Below are 12,746 nucleotides of genomic sequence, written 5' to 3'. Positions count from 1 at the left end.
GTGCACTGGCACCACTGGGGATGCACTGCAGTGAGTCCACAGAGTGCAATGGCACCACTGGGGATGCAGTGCAGTGAGTCCAGAGAGTGCACTGGCACCACTGGGGATGCACTGCAGTGAGTCCAGAGAGTGCACTGGCACCAATGGAGCTTCAGTGCAGTGAGTCCAGAGAGTGCACTGGCACCACTGGGGATGTAGTGCAGTGAGTCCAGAGAGTGCACTGGCACCACTGAAAATGCACTTCAGTGTGTCCAGAGAGTGCACTGGCACCACTGGGGATGCACTGCAGTGAGTCCAGAGAGTGCACTAGCGCCACTGGGGATGCAGTGCAGTGAGTCCAGAGAGTGTACTGGCACCACAGGGGATGCACTTCAGTGAGTGCAGAGACTGCACTGGCACCACTGGGGATGCACTGCAGTGAGTCCAGAGAGTGCACTGGCACCACAGGTGATGCAGTGCAGTGAGTCCAGAGAGTGGCGCTCCAGCCTCGTTTTCCGCTCCAGCCGCGTCAACCGCTCCAGCCGCGGTAGCCCCTCCAGCCGAGGCAGACGCTCTAGACGCTCCAACCGCGTCAGCCTCTCCAGCCGCGTTAGCCCCTCCAGCCGCGGCAGCCGCTCCAGCCGCGGCAGCCGCCCCAGCCGCGGTAACCGCTCCAAACGCGGCAGGAGCTCCAGCCGGGGCAGCCGCTCCAGCCGCTACCGAGTGGAGCGGCTGCCACGGCTGGAGCGGTTGCCGCGGTTGGAGCGCCTGCCGTGTTTGGAGCGGCTGCCGCGGCTTCCGCGGCTGGAGCGGCTGCCGCGGTTGGACAGTCTGCCGCGTATGCCGCGGACGGAGCGGCTGCCGCGGCTGCCGCGGCTGCCGAGGCTGGAGGGCTACCGCGGCTGGAGCGACTGCCGCGGCTGGAGTAGTGCAGTGAGTCCAGAGAGTGCACTGGCACCACTGGGGATGCACTTCAGTGTGTCCAGAGAGTGCACTGGCACCACTGGTGATGCACTGCAGTGAGTCCGGAGAGTGCACTGGCACCAATGTGGATGCAGTGCAGTGAGTCCAGAGAGAGCACTGGCAGCACTGGGGATGCACTGCAGTGAGTCCAGAGAGTGCATTGGCACCACTTGGGATGCAGTGCAGTGAGTCCAGAGAGTGCACTGGCACCATTGGAGATGCAGTGCAGTGAGTCCAGAGAGTGCACTGGCACCACTGGGGGTGCAGTGCAGTGAGTCCAGAGAGTGCACTGGCACCACTGGGGATGCACTGCAGTGAGTCCAGAGAGTTCACTGGCACCACTGGAGATGCACTTCAGTGAGTGCAGAGACTGCACTGGCACCACTGGGGATGCAGTGCAGTGAGTCCAGAGAGTGTACTGGCAACACTGGGGATGCACTGCAGTGAGTCCAGAGAGTGCACTGGCACCACTGGGGATGCAGTGCAGTGAGTCCAGAGAGTGTACTGGCACCACTGGGGATGCACTGCAGTGAGTCCAGAGAGTGCATTGGCACCACTTGGGATGCACTGCAGTGAGTCCAGAGAGTGCACTTGCACCCCTGGGGATGCAGTGCAGTGAGTCCAGAGAGTGCACTGACACCACTGGGGATGCAGTGCAGTGAGTCCAGAGAGTGCACTGGCACCATTGGAGATGCAGTGCAGTGAGTCCAGAGAGTGCACTGGCACCACTGGGGATGCAGTGCAGTGAGTCCAGAGAGTGCACTGGCACCACTGGGTATGCACTGCAGTGAGTCCAGAGAGTTCACTGGCACCACTGGAGATGCACTTCAGTGAGTGCAGAGACTGCACTGGCACCACTGGGGATGCAGTGCAGTGAGTCCAGAGAGTGTACTGGCACCACTGGGGATGCACTGCAGTGAGTCCAGAGAGTGCATTGGCACCACTTGGGATGCACTGCAGTGAGTCCAGAGAGTGCACTTGCACCACTGGGGATGCAGTGCAGTGAGTCCAGAGAGTGCACTGACACCACTGGGGATCCAGTGCAGTGAGTCCAGAGAGTGCACTGGCACCAATGGGGATGCACTGCAGTGAGTCCACAGAGTGCACTGGCACCACTGGGGATGCAGTGCAGTGAGTCCAGAGAGTGCACTGGCACCACTGGTGATGCAGTACAGTGAGTCCAGAGAGTGCACTGGCACCACTGGGGATGCACAGCAGTGAGTCCAGAGAGTGCATTGGCACCGCTGGGGATGCAGTGCAGTGAGTCCAGAGAGTGCACTGGCACCATTGGAGATGCAGTGCAGTGAGTCCAGAGAGTGCACTGGCACCAGTGGGGATGCAGTGCAGTGAGTCCAGAGAGTGCACTGGCACCACTGGGATGCACTGCAGTGAGTCCAGAGAGTTCACTGGCACCACTGGAGATGTACTTCAGTGAGTCCAGAGACTGCACTGGCACCACTGGGGATGCAGTGCAGTGAGTCCAGAGAGTGTATTGGCACCACTTGGGATGCACTGCAGTGAGTCCAGAGAGTGCACTGGCACCACTGGGGATGCACTGCAGTGAGTCCAGAGAGTGCATTGGCACCACTTGGGATGCACTGCAGTGAGTCCAGAGAGTGCACTGGCACCACTGGGGATGCAGTGCAGTGAGTCCAGAGAGTGCGCTGGCACCACTGGGGATGCACTGCAGTGAGTCCAGAGAGTGCACTGGCACCACTGGGCATGCAGTGCAGTGAGTCCAGAGAGTGCACTGGCACCACTGGGGATGCAGTGCAGTGAGTCCAGAGAGTGCACTGGCACCACTGGGGATGCAGTGCAGTGAGTCCAGAGAGTGCACTGGCACCACTGGGGATGCACTGCAGTGAGTCCAGAGAGTTCACTGGCACCACTGGGGATGCACTTCAGTGAGTGCAGAGACTGCACTGGCACCACTGGGGATGCAGTGCAGTGAGTCCAGAGATTGCACTGGCACCACTGGGGATGCACTGCAGTGAGTCCAGAGAGTGCATTGGCACCACTTGGGATGCACTGCAGTAAGTCCAGAGAGTGCTCTTGCACCACTGGGGATGCACTGCAGTGAGTCCAGAGAGTGCACTGGCACCACTGGGGATGCAGTGCAGTGAGTCCAGAGAATGCACTGGCACCAATGGGGATGCAAAGCAGTGAGTCCACAGAGTGCACTGGCACCACTGGGGATGCAGTACTGTGAGTCCAGAGAGTGCACTGGCACCACTGGGGATGCACAGCAGTGAGTCCAGAGAGTGCATTGGCACCACTGGGGATGCAGTGCAGTGAGTCCAGAGAGTGCACTAGCACCACTGGGGATGCAGTGCAGTCAGTCCAGTGAGTGTACTGGCACCACTGGGGATGCACTGCAGTGAGTCCAGAGAGTGCACTGGCACCACTGAGAATGCACTTCAGTGAGTCCAGAGAGTGCACTGGCACCACTGTTGATGCACTGCAGTGAGTCCACAGAGTGCACTGGCACCACTGGGGATGCAGTGCAGTGAGTCCAGAGAGTGCACTGGCACCACTGGGGATGCACTTCAGTGAGTCCAGAGAGTGCACGGGCTCCACTGGGGATGCACTGCAGTGAGTCCACAGAGTGCACTGGCACCACTGGGGATGCAGTGCAGTGAGGCCAGAGAGTGCACTGGCTCCAATGCTGATGCAGTGCAGTTAGTCCAGAGAGTGCACTGGCACCACTGGGTATGCAGTGCAGTGAGTCCAGAGAGTGCACAGGCAAAACTGGGGACGCACTGCAGTGAGTCCAGACAGTGCACTGGCACCACTGGGGATGCAGTGCAGTGAGTCCAGAGTGTGCACTGGCACCACTGGGAATGCAGTGCAGTGAGTCCAGAGATCGCACTGGCACCACGGGGGATGCACTTCAGTGAGTCCAGAGAGTGCACTGGCACCACTGGGGATGCACTGCAGTGAGTCCACAGAGTGCACTGGCACCACTGGGGATGCACTGCAGTGAGTCCAGAGAGTGCACTGGCACCACTGGGGATGCAGTGCAGTGAGTCCAGAGAGTGCACTGGCACCAGAGGGAATGCACTGCAGTGAGTCCAGTGAGTGCACTGGCACCACTGGGGATGCAGTGCAGTGAGTGCAGGGAGTGCACTGGCACCACTGTGGATGCAGTGCAGTGAGTCCAGAGAGTGCAGTGGCACCACTGGGGATGCAGTGCAGTGAGTCCAGAGAGTGCACAGGCACCACTGGGGATGCAGTGCAGTTACTCCAGAGAGTGCACTGGCACCACTGGTGATGCAGTACAGTGAGTCCAGAGAGTGCACTGGCACCACTGGGGATTCACTGCAGTGAGTCCAGAGAGTGCACTGGCACCACTGAGAATGCCTTTCAGTGAGTCCAGAGAGTGCACTGGCACCACTGGGGATGCACTGCAGTGAGTCCACAGAGTGCACTAGCACCACTGGGGATGCAGTGCAGTGAGTCCAGAGAGCGTACTGGCACCACTGGGGATGCACTGCAGTGAGTCCAGAGAGTGCACTGGCACCACTGAGAATGCACTTCAGTGAGGCCAGAGAGCGCACTGGCACCACTGGGGATGCAGTGCAGTGAGTCCAGAGAGTGCACTGGCACCACTGGGGATGCACTGCAGTGAGTCCAGAGAGTGCACTGGCACCACTGATGATGCAGTACAGTGAGTCCAGTGAGTGCACTGGCACCACTGGGAATGTAGTGCAGTGACTCGAGAGAGTGCACTGGCACCACAGGGGATGCAGTGCAGTGACTCCAGAGAGTGCACTGGCACCACTTGGGATGCAGTGCAGTGAGTCCAGAGAGTGCACTGGCACCACTGGGGATGCAGTGCAGTGAGTCCAGAGAGTGCATTGGCACCACTGGGGATGCAGTGCAGTGAGTCCAGAGAGTGCACTGGCAGCACTGGGGATGCACTGCAGTGAGTCCACAGAGTGCACTGGTACCACTGGGGATGCAGTGCAGTGAGTCCAGAGAGTGCACTGGCACCACTGGGGATGCAGTGCAGTGAGTCCAGAGAGTGCACTGGCACCACTGGGGATGCAGTGCAGTGAGTCCAGAGAGTGCACTGGCACCACTGGGGATGCAGTGCAGTGAGTCCAGAGAGTGCACTGGCAGCACTGGGGATGCAGTGCAGTGAGTCCAGAGAGTGCACTGGCACCACTGGGGATGCACTGCAGTGAGTCCAGAGAGCGCACTGGCACCACTGGGGATGCACTGCAGTGAGTCCACAGAGTGCACTGGCACCACTGAGAATGCACTTCAGTGAGTCCAGAGAGTGCACTGGTACCACTGGGGATGCACTGCAGTGAGTCCAGAGAGTGCACTAGCACCACTGGGGATGCAGTGCAGTGAATCCAGTGAGTGCACTGGCACCACTGGGGATGCAGTGCAGTGAGTCAAGAGAGTGCACTGGCACCACTGGGGATGCAGTACAGTGAGTCCAGAGAGTGCATTGGCACCATTGGAGATGCAGTGCAGTGAGTCCAGAGAGTGCACTGGCACTAGTGGAGATGCACTGCAGTGAGTGCAGAGACTGCACTGGCACCACTGGAGATGCAGTGCAGTGAGTCCAGTGAGTGTACTGGCACCACTGGGGATGCACTGCAGTGAGTCCAGAGAGTGCACTGGCACCACTTGGGATGCACTGCAGTGAGTCCAGAGAGTGCACTTGCACCACTGGGGATGCAGTACAGTGAGTCCAGAGAGTGCACTGGCACCACTGGGGATGCAGTGCAGTGAGTCCAGAGAGTGCACTGGCACCAATGGGGATGCACTTCAGTGAGTCCAGAGAGTGCACTGGCTCCACTGGGGATGCAGTGCAGTGAGTCCAGAGAGTGCACTGGCACCATTGGAGATGCAGTGCAGTGAGTCCAGAGAGTGCACTGGCACCACTGGGGATGCAGTGCAGTGAGTCCAGAGAGTGCACTGGCACCACTGGGGATGCAGTGCAGTGAGTCCAGAGAGTGCACTGGCACCACTGGGGATGCACTGCAGTGAGTCCAGAGAGTTCACTGGCACCACTGGGGATGCACTTCAGTGAGTGCAGAGACTGCACTGGCACCACTGGGGATGCAGTGCAGTGAGTCCAGTGAGTGTACTGGCACCACTGGGGATGCACTGCAGTGAGTCCAGAGAGTGCATTGGCACCACTTGGATGCACTGCAGTGAGTCCAGAGAGTGCACTTGCACCACTGGGGATGCAGTGCAGTGAGTCCAGAGAGTGCACTGGCACCACTGGGGATGCAGTGCAGTGAGTCCAGAGAGTGCACTGGCACCACTGGGGATGCACTGCAGTGAGTCCAGAGAGTGCACTGGCACCACTGATGATGCAGTACAGTGAGTCCAGTGAGTGCACTGGCACCACTGGGGATGTAGCGCAGTGACTCGAGAGAGTGCACTGGCACCACTGGGGATGCAGTGCAGTGACTCCAGAGAGTGCACTGGCACCACTTGGGATGCAGTGCAGTGAGTCCAGAGAGTGCACTGGCACCACTGGGGATGCAGTGCAGTGAGTCCAGAGAGTGCACTGGCACCACTGGGGATGCAGTGCAGTGAGTCCAGAGAGTGCACTGGCACCACTGGGGATGCACTGCAGTGAGTCCAGAGAGTGCACTGGCACCACTGATGATGCAGTACAGTGAGTCCAGTGAGTGCACTGGCACCACTGGGGATGTAGTGCAGTGACTCGAGAGAGTGCACTGGCACCACTGGGGATGCAGTGCAGTGACTCCAGAGAGTGCACTGGCACCACTTGGGATGCAGTGCAGTGAGTCCAGAGAGTGCACTGGCACCACTGGGGATGCAGTGCAGTGAGTCCAGAGCGTGCATTGGCACCACTGGGGATGCAGTGCAGTGAGTCCAGAGAGTGCTCTGGCACCACTGGGGATACAGTGCAGTGAGTCCACAGAGTGCACTGGTACCACTGGGGATGCAGTGCAGTGAGTCCAGAGAGTGCACTGGCACCACTGGGCATGCAGTGCAGTGAGTCCAGAGAGTGCACTGGCACCACTGGGGATGCAGTGCAGTGAGTCCAGAGAGTGCACTGGCACCACTGGGGATGCAGTGCAGTGAGTCCAGAGAGTGCACTGGCAGCACTGGGGATGCAGTGCAGTGAGTCCAGAGAGTGCACTGGCACCACTGGGGATGCACTGCAGTGAGTCCAGAGAGCGCACTGGCACCACTGGGGATGCACTGCAGTGAGTCCACAGAGTGCACTGGCACCACTGAGAATGCACTTCAGTGAGTCCAGAGAGTGCACTGGTACCACTGGGGATGCACTGCAGTGAGTCCAGAGAGTGCACTAGCACCACTGGGGATGCAGTGCAGTGAATCCAGTGAGTACACTGGCACCACTGGGGATGCAGTGCAGTGAGTCAAGAGAGTGCACTGGCACCACTGGGGATGCAGTATAGTGAGTCCAGAGAGTGCATTGGCACCATTGGAGATGCAGTGCAGTGAGTCCAGAGAGTGCACTGGCACCACTGGGGATGCACAGCAGTGAGTCCAGAGAGTGCATTGGCACCACTGGGGATGCAGTGCAGTGAGTGAAGAGAGTGCACTGGCACCATTGGAGATGCACTGCAGTGAGTCCAGAGAGTGCACTGGCACCACTGGGGATGCAGTGCAGTGAGTCCAGAGAGTGCACTGGCACCACTGGGGATGCAGTGCAGTGAGTCCAGAGAGTGCACTGGCACCACTGGGGATGCACTGCAGTGAGTCCAGAGAGTTCACTGGCACCACTGGAGATGCACTTCAGTGAGTGCAGAGACTGCACTGGCAGCACTGGGGATGCAGTGCAGTGAGTCCAGTGAGTGTACTGGCACCAATGGGGATGCACTGCAGTGAGTCCAGAGAGTGCATTGGCACCACTTGGGATGCACTGCAGTGAGTCCAGAGAGTGCACTTGCACCACTGGGGATGCAGTGCAGTGAGTCCAGAGAGTGCACTGGCACCACTGGGGATGCAGTGCAGTGAGTCCAGAGAGTGCACTGGCACCAATGGGGATGCACTTCAGTGAGTCCAGAGAGTGCACTGGCTCCACTGGGGATGCAGTGCAGTGAGTCCAGAGAGTGCACTGGCACCATTGGAGATGCAGTGCAGTGAGTCCAGAAAGTGCACTGGCACCACTGGGGATGCAGTGCAGTGAGTCCAGAGAGTGCACTGGCACCACTGGGGATGCAGTGCAGTGAGTCCAGAGAGTGCACTGGCACCACTGGGGACGCACAGCAGTGAGTCCAGAGAGTTCACTGGCACCACTGGGGATGCACTTCAGTGAGTGCAGAGACTGCACTGGCACCACTGGGGATGCAGTGCAGTAAGTCCAGTGAGTGTACTGGCACCACTGGGGATGCACTGCAGTGAGTCCAGAGAGTGCATTGGCACCACTTGGGATGCACTGCAGTGAGTCCAGAGAGTGCACTTGCACCACTGGGGATGCAGTGCAGTGAGTCCAGAGAGTGCACTGGCACCACTGGGGATGCAGTGCAGTGAGTCCAGAGAGTGCACTGGCACCAATGGGGATGCACAGCAGTGAGTCCACAGAGTGCACTGGCACCACTGTGGATGCAGTACCGTGAGTCCAGAGAGTGCACTGGCACCACTGGGGATGCACTGCAGTGAGTCCAGAGAGTGCTCTGGCACCACTGGCGATGCAGTGCAGTGAGTGCAGAGACTGCACTAGCACCACTGGGGATGCAGTGCAGTCAGTCCAGTGAGTGTACTGGCACCACTGGGGATGCAGTGCAGTGAGTCCAGAGAGTGCACTGGCACCACTGAGAATGCACTTCAGTGAGTCCAGAGAGTGCACTGGCACCACTGGGGATGCACTGCAGTGAGTCCAGAGAGTGCACTGGCACCACTGAGAATGCACTTCAGTGAGGCCAGAGAGCGCACTGGCACCACTGGGGATGCAGTGCAGTGAGTCCAGAGAGTGGACTGGCACCACTGAGAATGCACTTCAGTGAGTCCAAAGAGTGCACTGGCACCACTGGGGATGCACTGCAGTGAGTCCAGAGAGTGAACTAGCACCACTGGGAATGTAGTGCAGTGAATCCAGTGAGTGCACTGGCACCAGTGGGGATGCACTGCAGTGAGTCCAGAGAGTGCACTGGCACCACTGGGGATGCACTGCAGTGAGTCCAGAGAGTGCACTGGCACCACTGGAGATGCAGTACAGTGAGTCCAGTGAATGCACTGGCAACACTGGGGATGCAGTGCAGTGAGTCCAGAGAGTGCACTGGCACCACTGGTGATGCAGTATAGTGAGTCCAGTGAGTGCACTGGCACCACTGGGGATGCAGTGCAGTGAGTCCAGAGAGTGCACTGGCACCACTGGGGATGCACTGCAGTGAGTCCAGAGAGTGCACTGGCACCACTGATGATGCAGTACAGTGAGTCCAGTGAGTGCACTGGCACCACTGGGGATGTAGTGCAGTGACTCGAGAGAGTGCACTGGCACCACTGGGGATGCAGTGCAGTGACTCCAGAGAGTGCACTGGCACCACTGGGGATGCACTGCAGTGAGTCCAGAGAGTGCACTGGCACCACTGGGGATGCAGTGCAGTGAGTCCAGAGAGTGCACTGGCACCACTGGGGATGCAGTGCAGTGAGTCCAGAGAGTGCACTGGCACCACTGGGGATGCAGTGCAGTGAGTCCAGAGAGTGCACTGGCACCACTGGGGATGCAGTGCAGTGAGTCCAGAGAGTGCACTGGCACCAATGGGGATGCACAGCAGTGAGTCCACAGAGTGCACTGGCACCACTGTGGATGCAGTACCGTGAGTCCAGAGAGTGCACTGGCACCACTGGGGATGCACTGCAGTGAGTCCAGAGAGTGCTCTGGCACCACTGGCGATGCAGTGCAGTGAGTGCAGAGACTGTACTAGCACCACTGGGGATGCAGTGCAGTCAGTCCAGTGAGTGTACTGGCACCACTGGGGATGCAGTGCAGTGAGTCCAGAGAGTGCACTGGCACCACTGAGAATGCACTTCAGTGAGTCCAGAGAGTGCACTGGCACCACTGGGGATGCACTGCAGTGAGTCCAGAGAGTGCACTGGCACCACTGAGAATGCACTTCAGTGAGGCCAGAGAGCGCACTGGCACCACTGGGGATGCAGTGCAGTGAGTCCAGAGAGTGGACTGGCACCACTGAGAATGCACTTCAGTGAGTCCAAAGAGTGCACTGGCACCACTGGGGATGCACTGCAGTGAGTCCAGAGAGTGAACTAGCACCACTGGGAATGTAGTGCAGTGAATCCAGTGAGTGCACTGGCACCAGTGGGGATGCACTGCAGTGAGTCCAGAGAGTGCACTGGCACCACTGGGGATGCACTGCAGTGAGTCCAGAGAGTGCACTGGCACCACTGGAGATGCAGTACAGTGAGTCCAGTGAATGCACTGGCAACACTGGGGATGCAGTGCAGTGAGTCCAGAGAGTGCACTGGCACCACTGGTGATGCAGTATAGTGAGTCCAGTGAGTGCACTGGCACCACTGGGGATGCAGTGCAGTGAGTCCAGAGAGTGCACTGGCACCACTGGGGATGCACTGCAGTGAGTCCAGAGAGTGCACTGGCACCACTGATGATGCAGTACAGTGAGTCCAGTGAGTGCACTGGCACCACTGGGGATGTAGTGCAGTGACTCGAGAGAGTGCACTGGCACCACTGGGGATGCAGTGCAGTGACTCCAGAGAGTGCACTGGCACCACTGGGGATGCACTGCAGTGAGTCCAGAGAGTGCACTGGCACCACTGGGGATGCAGTGCAGTGAGTCCAGAGAGTGCACTGGCACCACTGGGGATGCAGTGCAGTGAGTCCAGAGAGTGCACTGGCACCACTGGGGATGCAGTGCAGTGAGTCCAGAGAGTGCACTGGCACCACTGGGGATGCAGTGCAGTGAGTCCAGAGAGTGCACTGGCACCACTGGGGATGCAGTGCAGTGAGTCCAGAGAGTTCACTGGCACCACTGGAGATGCACTTCAGTGAGTGCAGAGACTGCACTGGCAGCACTGGGGATGCAGTGCAGTGAGTCCAGTGAGTGTACTGGCACCACTGGGGATGCACTGCAGTGAGTCCAGAGAGTGCATTGGCACCACTTGGGATGCACTGCAGTGAGTCCAGAGAGTGCACTTGCACCACTGGGGATGCAGTGCAGTGAGTCCAGAGAGTGCACTGGCACCACTGGGGATGCAGTGCAGTGAGTCCAGAGAGTGCACTGGCACCAATGGGGATGCACTTCAGTGAGTCCAGAGAGTGCACTGGCTCCACTGGGGATGCAGTGCAGTGAGTCCAGAGAGTGCACTGGCACCATTGGAGATGCAGTGCAGTGAGTCCAGAGAGTGCACTGGCACCACTGGGGATGCAGTGCAGTGAGTCCAGAGAGTGCACTGGCACCACTGGGGATGCAGTGCAGTGAGTCCAGAGAGTGCACTGGCACCACTGGGGACGCACAGCAGTGAGTCCAGAGAGTTCACTGGCACCACTGGGGATGCACTTCAGTGAGTGCAGAGACTGCACTGGCACCACTGGGGATGCAGTGCAGTAAGTCCAGTGAGTGTACTGGCACCACTGGGGATGCACTGCAGTGAGTCCAGAGAGTGCATTGGCACCACTTGGGATGCACTGCAGTGAGTCCAGAGAGTGCACTGTCACCACTGGGGATGCAGTGCAGTGAGTCCAGAGAGTGCACTGGCACCACTGGGGATGCAGTGCAGTGAGTCCAGAGAGTGCACTGGCACCAATGGGGATGCACAGCAGTGAGTCCACAGAGTGCACTGGCACCACTGGGGATGCAGTACCGTGAGTCCAGAGAGTGCACTGGCACCACTGGGGATGCACTGCAGTGAGTCCAGAGAGTGCTCTGGCACCACTGGCGATGCAGTGCAGTGAGTGCAGAGACTGCACTAGCACCACTGGGGATGCAGTGCAGTCAGTCCAGTGAGTGTACTGGCACCACTGGGGATGCAGTGCAGTGAGTCCAGAGAGTGCACTGGCACCACTGAGAATGCACTTCAGTGAGTCCAGAGAGTGCACTGGCACCACTGGGGATGCACTGCAGTGAGTCCAGAGAGTGCACTGGCACCACTGAGAATGCACTTCAGTGAGGCCAGAGAGCGCACTGGCACCACTGGGGATGCAGTGCAGTGAGTCCAGAGAGTGGACTGGCACCACTGAGAATGCACTTCAGTGAGTCCAAAGAGTGCACTGGCACCACTGGGGATGCACTGCAGTGAGTCCAGAGAGTGAACTAGCACCACTGGGAATGTAGTGCAGTGAATCCAGTGAGTGCACTGGCACCAGTGGGGATGCACTGCAGTGAGTCCAGAGAGTGCACTGGCACCACTGGGGATGCAGTGCAGTGAGTCCAGAGAGTGCACTGGCACCAATGGGGATGCACTTCAGTGAGTCCAGTGAATGCACTGGCAACACTGGGGATGCAGTGCAGTGAGTCCAGAGAGTGCACTGGCACCACTGGTGATGCAGTATAGTGAGTCCAGTGAGTGCACTGGCACCACTGGGGATGCAGTGCAGTGAGTCCAGAGAGTGCACTGGCACCACTGGGGATGCACTGCAGTGAGTCCAGAGAGTGCACTGGCACCACTGATGATGCAGTACAGTGAGTCCAGTGAGTGCACTGGCACCACTGGGGATGTAGTGCAGTGACTCGAGAGAGTGCACTGGCACCACTGGGGATGCAGTGCAGTGACTCCAGAGAGTGCACTGGCACCACTGGGGATGCACTGCAGTAAGTCCAGAGAGTGCACTGGCACCACTGGGGATGCAGTGCAGTGAGTCCAGA

Source organism: Anser anser, assembly GCF_964211835.1.
Source record: "Anser anser genome assembly, chromosome: 32".
Classification (NCBI taxonomy): Eukaryota; Metazoa; Chordata; class Aves; order Anseriformes; family Anatidae; genus Anser; species Anser anser.
Note: the sequence above shows the minus strand (reverse complement) of the source record.